The sequence below is a fragment of the Ambystoma mexicanum genome, chromosome 7p, assembly GCF_040938575.1.
Source record: "Ambystoma mexicanum isolate Mex_15411 chromosome 7p, UKY_AmexF1_1, whole genome shotgun sequence".
Lineage (NCBI taxonomy): Eukaryota > Metazoa > Chordata > Amphibia > Caudata > Ambystomatidae > Ambystoma > Ambystoma mexicanum.
The window spans coordinates 24,154,512-24,164,341 of NC_090939.1; the positions used below are offsets into that span (position 1 = coordinate 24,154,512).

Here is a 9,830-nt window from a genome sequence, read left to right on the forward strand (position 1 = left end):
CAGGTGACCACCACCGGACCTGCCACATCTGGACCAAAACAGAGCTGAGGGCTGCGAGTAGCTAAATCACTTACCGGGGGCCCTTTGTTCATCCAACCGCATTGGAGTTTCTATGTTCTAACTTTGAACCAGTAGCAAGACTCGGACACACGGGCATTGTGGTGGTTGGCAAAGACTTTTATTAGAAAAAAAAAGAAAAGAAAAAAAAAGGATTGTTGGAAAAAGTCCTCACTCCCTAACTCTAAGAGGGGTTGCCTTGTCACAACGAAACTTAAGGATGTCTGTGTCAGAATGTCCAAAGTAAAGTTCTCCGTCCTGTGTCCAAATCCTAACCTGGCCCTTTCTCGCTTAACTCAAGATAACGTGAAAAGGGAAATAGTCTTTTCGGCTGGTCGTCGTCTGCAGCTCTTTTCCAAAGATCCAACATAAAGTTCCAAAAGGTGCAAAAAGAAATAAACAAGTCTCAGGAGACGATGCCCTCCCCCCCCCCCTGAGTTTCTCAGGCTCTTTACAGTTCACAGTTTCAAAGGGTATGGTTCGTCCCTTGATCTCTTTCTCACTTCCACAATTCAAAATGCCAAAAAGTTATTTCTCATCTCTTGGCTCCTCAGAGTTTTCCCAACAATAACAGAGCGAATGATTCCCTTCCCCTGGTTACAATGTTCTGCCTCCCTGCCCCTAGTTACAATGTCCAAGCTCTAACTCCAGAGGGAATGACTCCCTTCCCCTGGATTTCACACACTCAAGAGGATGATACCCTCCTCCTGATCTCCTCAGTTTATATGCAGCTTCTTGGCAAGCATGAAAGTGAGTCCCAGATCCTCCTCTCTCAGTCTGGTACGCCCACTTCCTTCGCTTCAAAACACTTGTCTTAACACAATTGGGTGCGGGTCCCAGACTAAGTTTACCTGGTGTACTCTCCTGCCAGGACTTTCTCAACTCGCTCACTTGTATTTGGGTGCAGGCCCCAGACTCGCAATCAGTTTGCCTGGTGTACTCTCCTGCCAGCACTGTCTTGCTGTATAACATTTCCACACTTTTACATTTTCTTCACTCAACCCTTGGGTCCTCAACCCGCTTTCACTTGCTATATTCAGCAATCGCCTTGGCGTCCCAGCTTCCCTGCTCGTGTTCACCCAGTTCATGTAATTTTCCCTCAATGGTGTGCGGTGTACACCACAAAGTGCCTCAGTATCCCAACTTCCCTGTCTCGGATCACCGGTTTGGCTGCTTTGTTTGTTTATTTTATTTCTATAGCGCACATGACCCTGAAGTATCTGGGCACAGTTAGGTCACAATAAAGAGGTTACAGACATGGGCAGTAGGCAGATTGCGGTTACATAGGTGGACGTACAGACAGCAGGGATACATTTGAGCATGGTAATACTTTTGAATTAGACAAGAGGCATGAAGTAGACAATTAGATGCATTTGTAAGGAATTCAGTTAGATCTTGCTAATCAGCCAGGAAATTACACCTCTCCGGAAGTTGGAGAATATTTGGGGTTGCCTTGAGTGCAGGTGGGAGGATGTTCCACAGTTGGGCTGTCATTTCGGGGAAGCTGCTCCCTCCTGATCTTTTTAATTTATATCTGGGGACCAGTAGACAGGGCGTGTGAGTTGATCTGGGGGCATACTTGGTAGATCTGATGGAGAATTTTTCTGTTAGGTAGGGTGGCGCACTGTGGTTCAGGATTTGAAGGTGAGGCACAAGGTTTTTAGCTCAATTTTTTCTTTTATGCAGAGCCATTTACTTATTGCAAAGATGTGCTCTCTTCTTGGTAGATTTAGGGCAGTATAAGTGCTCTGGCTAGAATAAGGCAGCTTTCTGTTGAGAGCAGTGGTCTACAGGCTCTTATTAGTTTGCCCGTGTAGGCAGTGGCTGAGGCAGTCGCGTTGACTTGTTTGTGCAGATTGGAGGTGGCGTCCAGGTAAAAACCTAGTGTTTTTACTTCTTTGGCCACATGGATATTATTCTCGTCTATATTGAAAGAGTTATACATAGGGCTTATTTTGTTTAGGTTGGCTGGGGAAGCTAGCGGCAGAAGTTCCATTTTGTCATGATTCAGGCAGAGGCAATGGGTGGCCATCCATGCCTGAATGATTAGGTACATTTTGTTCACAAGCCATACATCTGTGTCATAGATGCCTGTTAGAGGGAGGAGGATCTGGGTGTCATCCGTGTAATTTGTGTAGGTGACACCCAGATGTTCCAGTTCATCAAACAGAGGCTTTGTGAAGATATTGTACAGGGTGGGGGACACGGATGAACCCTGTGGCACTCCGCATGTGATGGGTATGGGGCTCAGCTGCTGCAGTCGGCAAGAAGACTCGCATGGTCCTATTGTTGAGGAATGATTCGATCCAGGTGATTGCCAACTGGTGGAAGTGGGCTGTTGTGGCGAGGTGGTCGCAGAGTACTCTATGGTCCACCAGGTCAAAAGCGGCCGATAAGTCTGGAAGGAGTAGGATTGCAATTCTTCCTTTTTCTTTGAGTTTATCATTCTGGCTTTTTAAGTCAATCAGGGCCGTTTCCGTCCCATGTTGAGGTCTAAAGCCAAATTGTCGAGTTCCCCAAGAGCTGGTTCGTCTCTAGATATTCTTGGATTTGCAGGTATGCAACCCTATCTAGGATCTTCAGCAAGAATGGGACTGTTGTAATTGGCCTGAAATTGGTGGGTATAGTGGGGTCTAAGGTTTGTTTTTTGAGTAATGGGAGAACCCAGGATTCCTTCAAGTTGCTGGAAACTGTGCCTGTTGAGAAGGAGGCATTGATTAATTTAGTTAGGAAGGGGGCTAGGTCTCTGGCAGCATCTTTAATGATCTGTGCCGGGCAGCTATCTCCGTGACATCTTGTGGGTTTCAGGGAGGTGATGATTTTTGGTACTTCTGGTACAGCTACTTTTGAGAATTTGAAGCCTTGGGAGCGTTGAGTAAGATGCTCTAGAGGTGGAGGAGTTGAGGCTATGTGGGTTAGGTTGCGCCATTTGTTTGCTATTTTAGTTTGCAGTGTGGCAATTTTGTTGGCGAGAGCATTCTGGATGCCAGGGCGTATCTTTTTGGCATGAGTCGGGGGGGGGGGGAGGGAGTTAGGCGTCTCCATTTCTCTCAGGATGATGAAGAGCTCTTTGGTGCTGGAACCAGCTTGGTTAATTCTGTTATTGTAGGTGTCGGGCTTAGTGCGGATGATCTCATCTTTATATTTGGCTGAGAGGTTGGCCAGGTTGGTTTTGTTCTCCAAGGATGGGGTGTGTTTCCATATTGACTCGAGTTTCTTTTTTTCAGATCAAAGTGTTTTTAACTCAGGTGTGAACCAGGAGTTCAAGTGGGCTCTTGGTTTGCCTCTGCGTATTTTCATGGGAGACTTGTTCTCCCGCTGATGCTGGGACCAAACTCTTTGCCCCTTGAGGACTGCGCCAGGGTGAGGTAGAGCCAGACCGCTTGGCAACCGGTGGTCAGCGCCTGGTACACCATCCGGCAGTATGCGTAGGAGGTTTTAAGGGCGAGCTTTTGTGCAAACCGCACCCTGCCTGGCTCCTGCTCCGTCCCTTGCTGGGACCTTTTCCTCCCTCGTCCTTGTCCGAGGGTGCTATTGTGGCCATAATTTTTATTGGACACAGCAGTGACACCAGACAGGTGGTGTGCATACTCCCAACAGGACCCAATCAGGAGCAAATGCAAAGAGCGAGGTCAATGCTGTTTTGATAACACAATGGCTTCTTCAATAAACCAGATACCTTGGCACTCTCTAATGGCCCATACGACCTTGCGGCTGTACGCCATGGCATCACCTCGCGCACTCCCGTCTCAGAACACGCTACCTCCCCGGCATGCTTCCTGCTGTCTCTCTCTTGGAAAGCAGGTGCTTATAAAAAGCTCAGTTGAGGCGCCACTCCTCAGAGTTGAATTTCTCTTATTTATTTGCTCTGTTTGTTCAGACACTTGCAGTTCAAATGAGCTGGCCATCGTTTAATGGGGGCAGCATTGTTCCAAACCTAACTGGACCCCTTGCCGTCATCAGGCCCTGCTCCATGGGATGTGCCCTTTGCAGCTGCATCCCTAATCTCACCCACATTCCATACCCAGCTCCTGCGAGCTGCTCTGGCTTAGCACAATTAGTTGTTATCTGTGCGGCGCTTCGTCCCTTCCTCCGTGGGGTGGTCTAAACATTTTGAACGTGCGCTGGGGGAAGGATGAGCGAATTCTATTAACTTAACTGATATGAATCTACAAAGTGGCCTAATTCTGTAAGTACCAGAACATGCAGTTTTCAGCACGGTCTTAATCCAAAATGGTGGAACTGTTGCTACTTCTGCACACAGCCCCCATGTCACTACAGCACGACACTGGCCCTAACTTACTGCTGCATACTTCAGCTACCTTTTCACCACCTCGACTGTTATAACTGCAGCACAACATGCGCCCCACTACCTAGTTATATATGAGATATATATATATATAATAAAACAAAGTTGTGTTTGTTTGTTTGTGGGTCTGTATGTGGCGCGCAACTCCTCATTAATGCGGAGGTCTGGTGTCATGAATTTTGCTATATGGTAGTGCATGTCATATACAAAACTCAATACACATGCATTTTGTTTTAAAAGCCACATCCATAAAATGTAGCTTGATGTGTCCAATTAAATCAAACAGGCCAAATCTGTTGGTAAAACACCTCTTGTCTTGGTCTTCAGGAAAACTTGCAAGGGGAGATCCCAGAACCAATTCCCTCAGCAAATGGGGTGGGGCAGCTGTCCTGTGTTTGGGAATCTAGGACACACACATTTTATCTTCATTTTGGGACAATTGTGTTTCTTCCTTTACACCAGTGGTATTCAAACTTTTTCATACCGAGCCCCCCTCCTCCCTGAGTAAAAATATTGTTTCTAGAAAGGGGTTGCCCCTTCTCGGTGGCCGAAAGGATGTCTAGGGGGGCCCAGGCCACATCGTAATCCCATTTTAAAGGGTCTGGGGGCCCCCCTGGACACCCCAATTTGAAGACACTGCTTTACACTGTAAGCTTTGTAGGGCTTACAGTGTAAAAGAAAAAGAGAGCAACCACCCCTACCCCCCACCCAAACCCTGACCAGCACAGAGCCCCTGGCATGATAGCACCAAGATATATATTAAACACGCTGCTGGCATGTGACACCCTGTGATAAGGCACTATAATAATATTTATGTCAATGCAATATCCCCTCCTTCTGCCTCTAGCTACCCCAGCCCCCCTCATCCCATTACCATTCTCCTCCCTTTCTTGGGAATTGGGGCGAGGAACTTTCCCCCCTGAGATACCCTCGGGTTGTGAAGGTAATTTACCCCCCTCTGGATTGGGGGCTGGAGGGCCAAATGCAGTTCCCAGCGTCTGCTCATGTGGTGTGTGTGCTTTAAATGGGGAGATCACACAATGTGCTCTAGAGATGTGCGATACTGGAAGGAATTCCGTGCACACTCATCTTCTAGTGATTACCCCAACATCCTCCATCACACAGCACACCCTGCACAGCTTATCACACAGCACACCCGGCACAGTCCATCACATAGCACAATCCTGCAAAGCCCATCACACCCTGCACAGCCCATCACACAACACACTGTACACAATCCATCACACAGCACAATCCTGCACAGCCCATGACACAGCAAAACCTGCACAGCCCATGACACAGCAAAACCTGCACAGCCCATCACAGCATACCCCGTCACACAGCACATCACTGCACACCCCGTCACACAGCACACCCTGCACAGCCCATCATACAGCCCATCAGACAGCTCAATCCTGCACAGTCCATCAGTCTCCTGTACAGCCCATCAGACAGCACAGCCTATCACACAACACACCCTGCACAGCCCATCACACAGCACACTCCTGCACAACCCATCAGACAGCACAGCCTATCACACAGCACAGTATGCACATCCCATCACACAGCACAGTATGCACAGCCCATCACACAGCACAGTATGCACAGCCCATCACACAGCACACCATGCACAGCCCATCACACAGCACAATCCATTACAGAGCACACCGTGCACAGGCTATCACACAGCACACCGTGCACAGCCCATCACACCGCCCATCACACAGCACACCCTGCACAGCCTATAACACAGCACAATCCTGCACAACCCATCACACAGCACACTCCTGCACAACCCATCAGACAGCACAGCCTATCACACAGCACAGTATGCACAGCCCATCACACAGCACACCATGCACAGCCCATCACACAGCACAATCCATTACAGAGCACACCGTGCACAGGCTATCACACAGCACACCGTGCACAGCCCATCACACCGCCCATCACACAGCACACCCTGCACAGCCTATAACACAGCACAATCCTGCACAACCCATCACACAGCACACTCCTGCACAACCCATCAGACAGCACAGCCTATCACACAGCACAGTATGCACAGCCCATCACACAGCACAGTATGCACAGCCCATCACACAGCACACCATGCACAGCCCATCACACAGCACAATCCATTACAGAGCACACCGTGCACAGGCTATCACACAGCACACCGTGCACAGCCCATCACACCGCCCATCACACAGCACACCCTGCACAGCCTATAACACAGCACAATCCTGCACAACCCATCACACAGCACACCCTGCACAGGCTATCACACAGCACACCGTGCACAGCCCATCACACCGCCCATCACACAGCACACCCTGCACAGCCTATAACACAGCACACTCCTGCACAACCCATCAGACAGCACAGCCTATCACACAGCACAGTATGCACAGCCCATCACACAGCACAGTATGCACAGCCCATCACACAGCACACCATGCACAGCCCATCACACAGCACAATCCATTACAGAGCACACCGTGCACAGGCTATCACACAGCACACCGTGCACAGCCCATCACACCGCCCATCACACAGCACACCCTGCACAGCCTATAACACAGCACAATCCTGCACAACCCATCACACAGCACACCCTGCACAGGCTATCACACAGCACACCGTGCACAGCCCATCACACCGCCCATCACACAGCACACCCTGCACAGCCTATAACACAGCACAATCCTGCACAACCCATCACACAGCACACTCCTGCACAACCCATCAGACAGCACAGCCTATCACACAGCACAGTATGCACAGCCCATCACACAGCACAGTATGCACAGCCCATCACACAGCACACCATGCACAGCCCATCACACAGCACAATCCATTACAGAGCACACCGTGCACAGGCTATCACACAGCACACCGTGCACAGCCCATCACACCGCCCATCACACAGCACACCCTGCACAGCCTATAACACAGCACAATCCTGCACAACCCATCACACAGCACACCCTGCACAGGCTATCACACAGCACACCGTGCACAGCCCATCACACCGCCCATCACACAGCACACCCTGCACAGCCTATAACACAGCACAATCCTGCACAACCCATCACACAGCACACTCCTGCACAACCCATCAGACAGCACAGCCTATCACACAGCACAGTATGCACAGCCCATCACACAGCACAGTATGCACAGCCCATCACACAGCACACCATGCACAGCCCATCACACAGCACAATCCATTACAGAGCACACCGTGCACAGGCTATCACACAGCACACCGTGCACAGCCCATCACACCGCCCATCACACAGCACACCCTGCACAGCCTATCACACAGCACACCCTGCACAGCCCATCACACAGTCCATCACACAGCACGCTCTTGCACACCCCATCACTCACCTGAGCAGAAGCTGCGGGGCCTTTCCGCACTCGGCTGTGATTTCCTGCAGCCGAAGGGCGGGTTAGAGGCCCACCTCGGATCACCGGGGCGGGGCACCAAGGCGCTGCGGTCACGCAGCGTGGGAGGGGCAGGGATCAGCGGCTTCAGCTATCCTTGCTGGGGGCACCCAGGCCGGCGGCAGTGTAGGCCGCGAGCACGTGGCAGCCCTCGCCCCACAGAGGCGCGCAGACACCGGCTTCTGCTTCCTGCCTCACGTGCCAAAAGCAGAGTCCGGGTCCCTATCCTTCGGCGAGCGTCATGACGCAGCCATGACGCAGCGACGCGGCCACACGCGCCCATGACGCAGCGACGGAGCCATGACGCAGCGACGCGGCCACACGCACCCATGACGCTGCGACGCAGCCATGACGCGCACAGGACGCAGGGACGCAGCGACGCAGCCACGACGCGGCCACGACGCAGCCACAGGGTGGCCTTCTGGGGCTGAAACTGAGCAGGAGCTCTAATGCACGAGCTCAGAGCACGAGACACTGCCCCCCAGAGCCTGAGACACTGCCCCAGAGCATGAGACACTGCCCCCAGAGCCTGAGACACTGCCCACCAGAGCCTGAGACACTGCCCGCCAGAGCCTGAGACACTGCCCGCCAGAGCCTGAGACACTGCCCGCCAGGGCATGAGACACTGCCCGCCAGGGCATGAGACACTGCCCCCCAGGACATGAGACACTGCCCCCCAGAGCCCGAGACACTGCCCCCAGAGCCTGAGACACTGCCCCCCAGAGCACAAGACACTGCCCGCCAGAGCCTGAGACACTGCCCACCAGGGCATGAGACACTGCCCCCAGAGCACGAGACACTGCCCCCAGAGCATGAGACACTGCCCCCAGAGCATGAGACACTGCCCCCCAGAGCACAATACACTGCCCGCCAGAGCCTGAGACACTGCCCACCAGAGCCTGAGACACTGCCCCCCAGGGCATGAGACACTGCCCCCCAGAGCCCGAGACACTGCCCCCCAGAGCCCGAGACACTGCCCCCAGAGCCCGAGACACTGCCCGCCAGAGCACAAGACACTGCCCGCCAGAGCCTGAGACACTGCCCACCAGGGCATGAGACACTGCCCACCAGAGCCTGAGACACTGCCCCAGAGCATGAGACACTGCCCCCAGAGCCTGAGACACTGCCCACCAGGGCGTGAGACACTGCCCCCAGAGCCTGAGACACTGCCCCCAGAGCCTGAGACAATGCCCCCAGAGCCTGAGACACTGCCCCCAGAGCCTGAGACACTGCCCCCAGAGCATGAGACACTGCCCCCAGAGCCTGAGCCCGAAACACTGCCCCCAGAGCATGAGGCACTGCCCCAGAGCCTGAGACACTGCCCCCCAGAGCACAAGACACTGCCCCCCAGAGCCCGAGACACTGCCCCCCAGAGCCTGAGACACTGCCCCCAGAGCCTGAGACAATGCCCCCAGAGCACGAGACACTGCCCGCCAGAGCCTGAGACACTGCCCACCAGGGCATGAGACACTGCCCTCCAGGACATGAGACACTGCCCCCCAGAGCCCGAGACACTGCCCCCAGAGCCTGAGACACTGCCCCCCAGAGCACGAGACACTGCCCCCAGAGCACGAGACACTGCCCGCCAGAGCCTGAGACACTGCCCACCAGGGCATGAGACACTGCCCCCAGAGCACGAGACACTGCCCCCAGAGCATGAGACACTGCCCCCAGAGCCTGAGACACTGCCCCCCAGAGCACGAGACACTGCCCGCCAGAGCCTGAGACACTGCCCACCAGGGCATGAGACACAGAGCCAGAGACACTGCCCCCCAGAGCCAGAGACACTGCCCCCCAGAGCCTGAGACACTGCCCCCCAGAGCCTGAGACACTGCCCGCCAGAGCCTGAGACACTGCCCGCCAGGGCATGAGACACTGCCCCCCAGGACATGAGACACTGCCCCCCAGAGCCCGAGACACTGCCCCCAGAGCCTGAGACACTGCCCCCCAGAGCACAAGACACTGCCCCCCAGAGCACAAGACACTGCCCGCCAGAGCCTGAGACACTGCC

The 9,830-nt window shown here is 53.4% G+C and overlaps 1 protein-coding gene across 1 annotated transcript in view; it reads right to left on the reverse strand.

The window, feature by feature from the left end:
- LOC138525632 (zinc finger protein 84-like) overlaps positions 1 to 8,078 on the reverse strand; it is a 30,340-nt gene extending 22,262 nt beyond the window's left edge. Inside the window, exon 1 of the mRNA XM_069635685.1 lies at positions 7,763 to 8,078. The gene's annotated coding sequence lies outside the window, so the exon portion shown is untranslated. The remainder of the gene's footprint in view (positions 1 to 7,762) is intronic.
- Between the last annotated feature and the right edge of the window lie 1,752 nt (positions 8,079 to 9,830).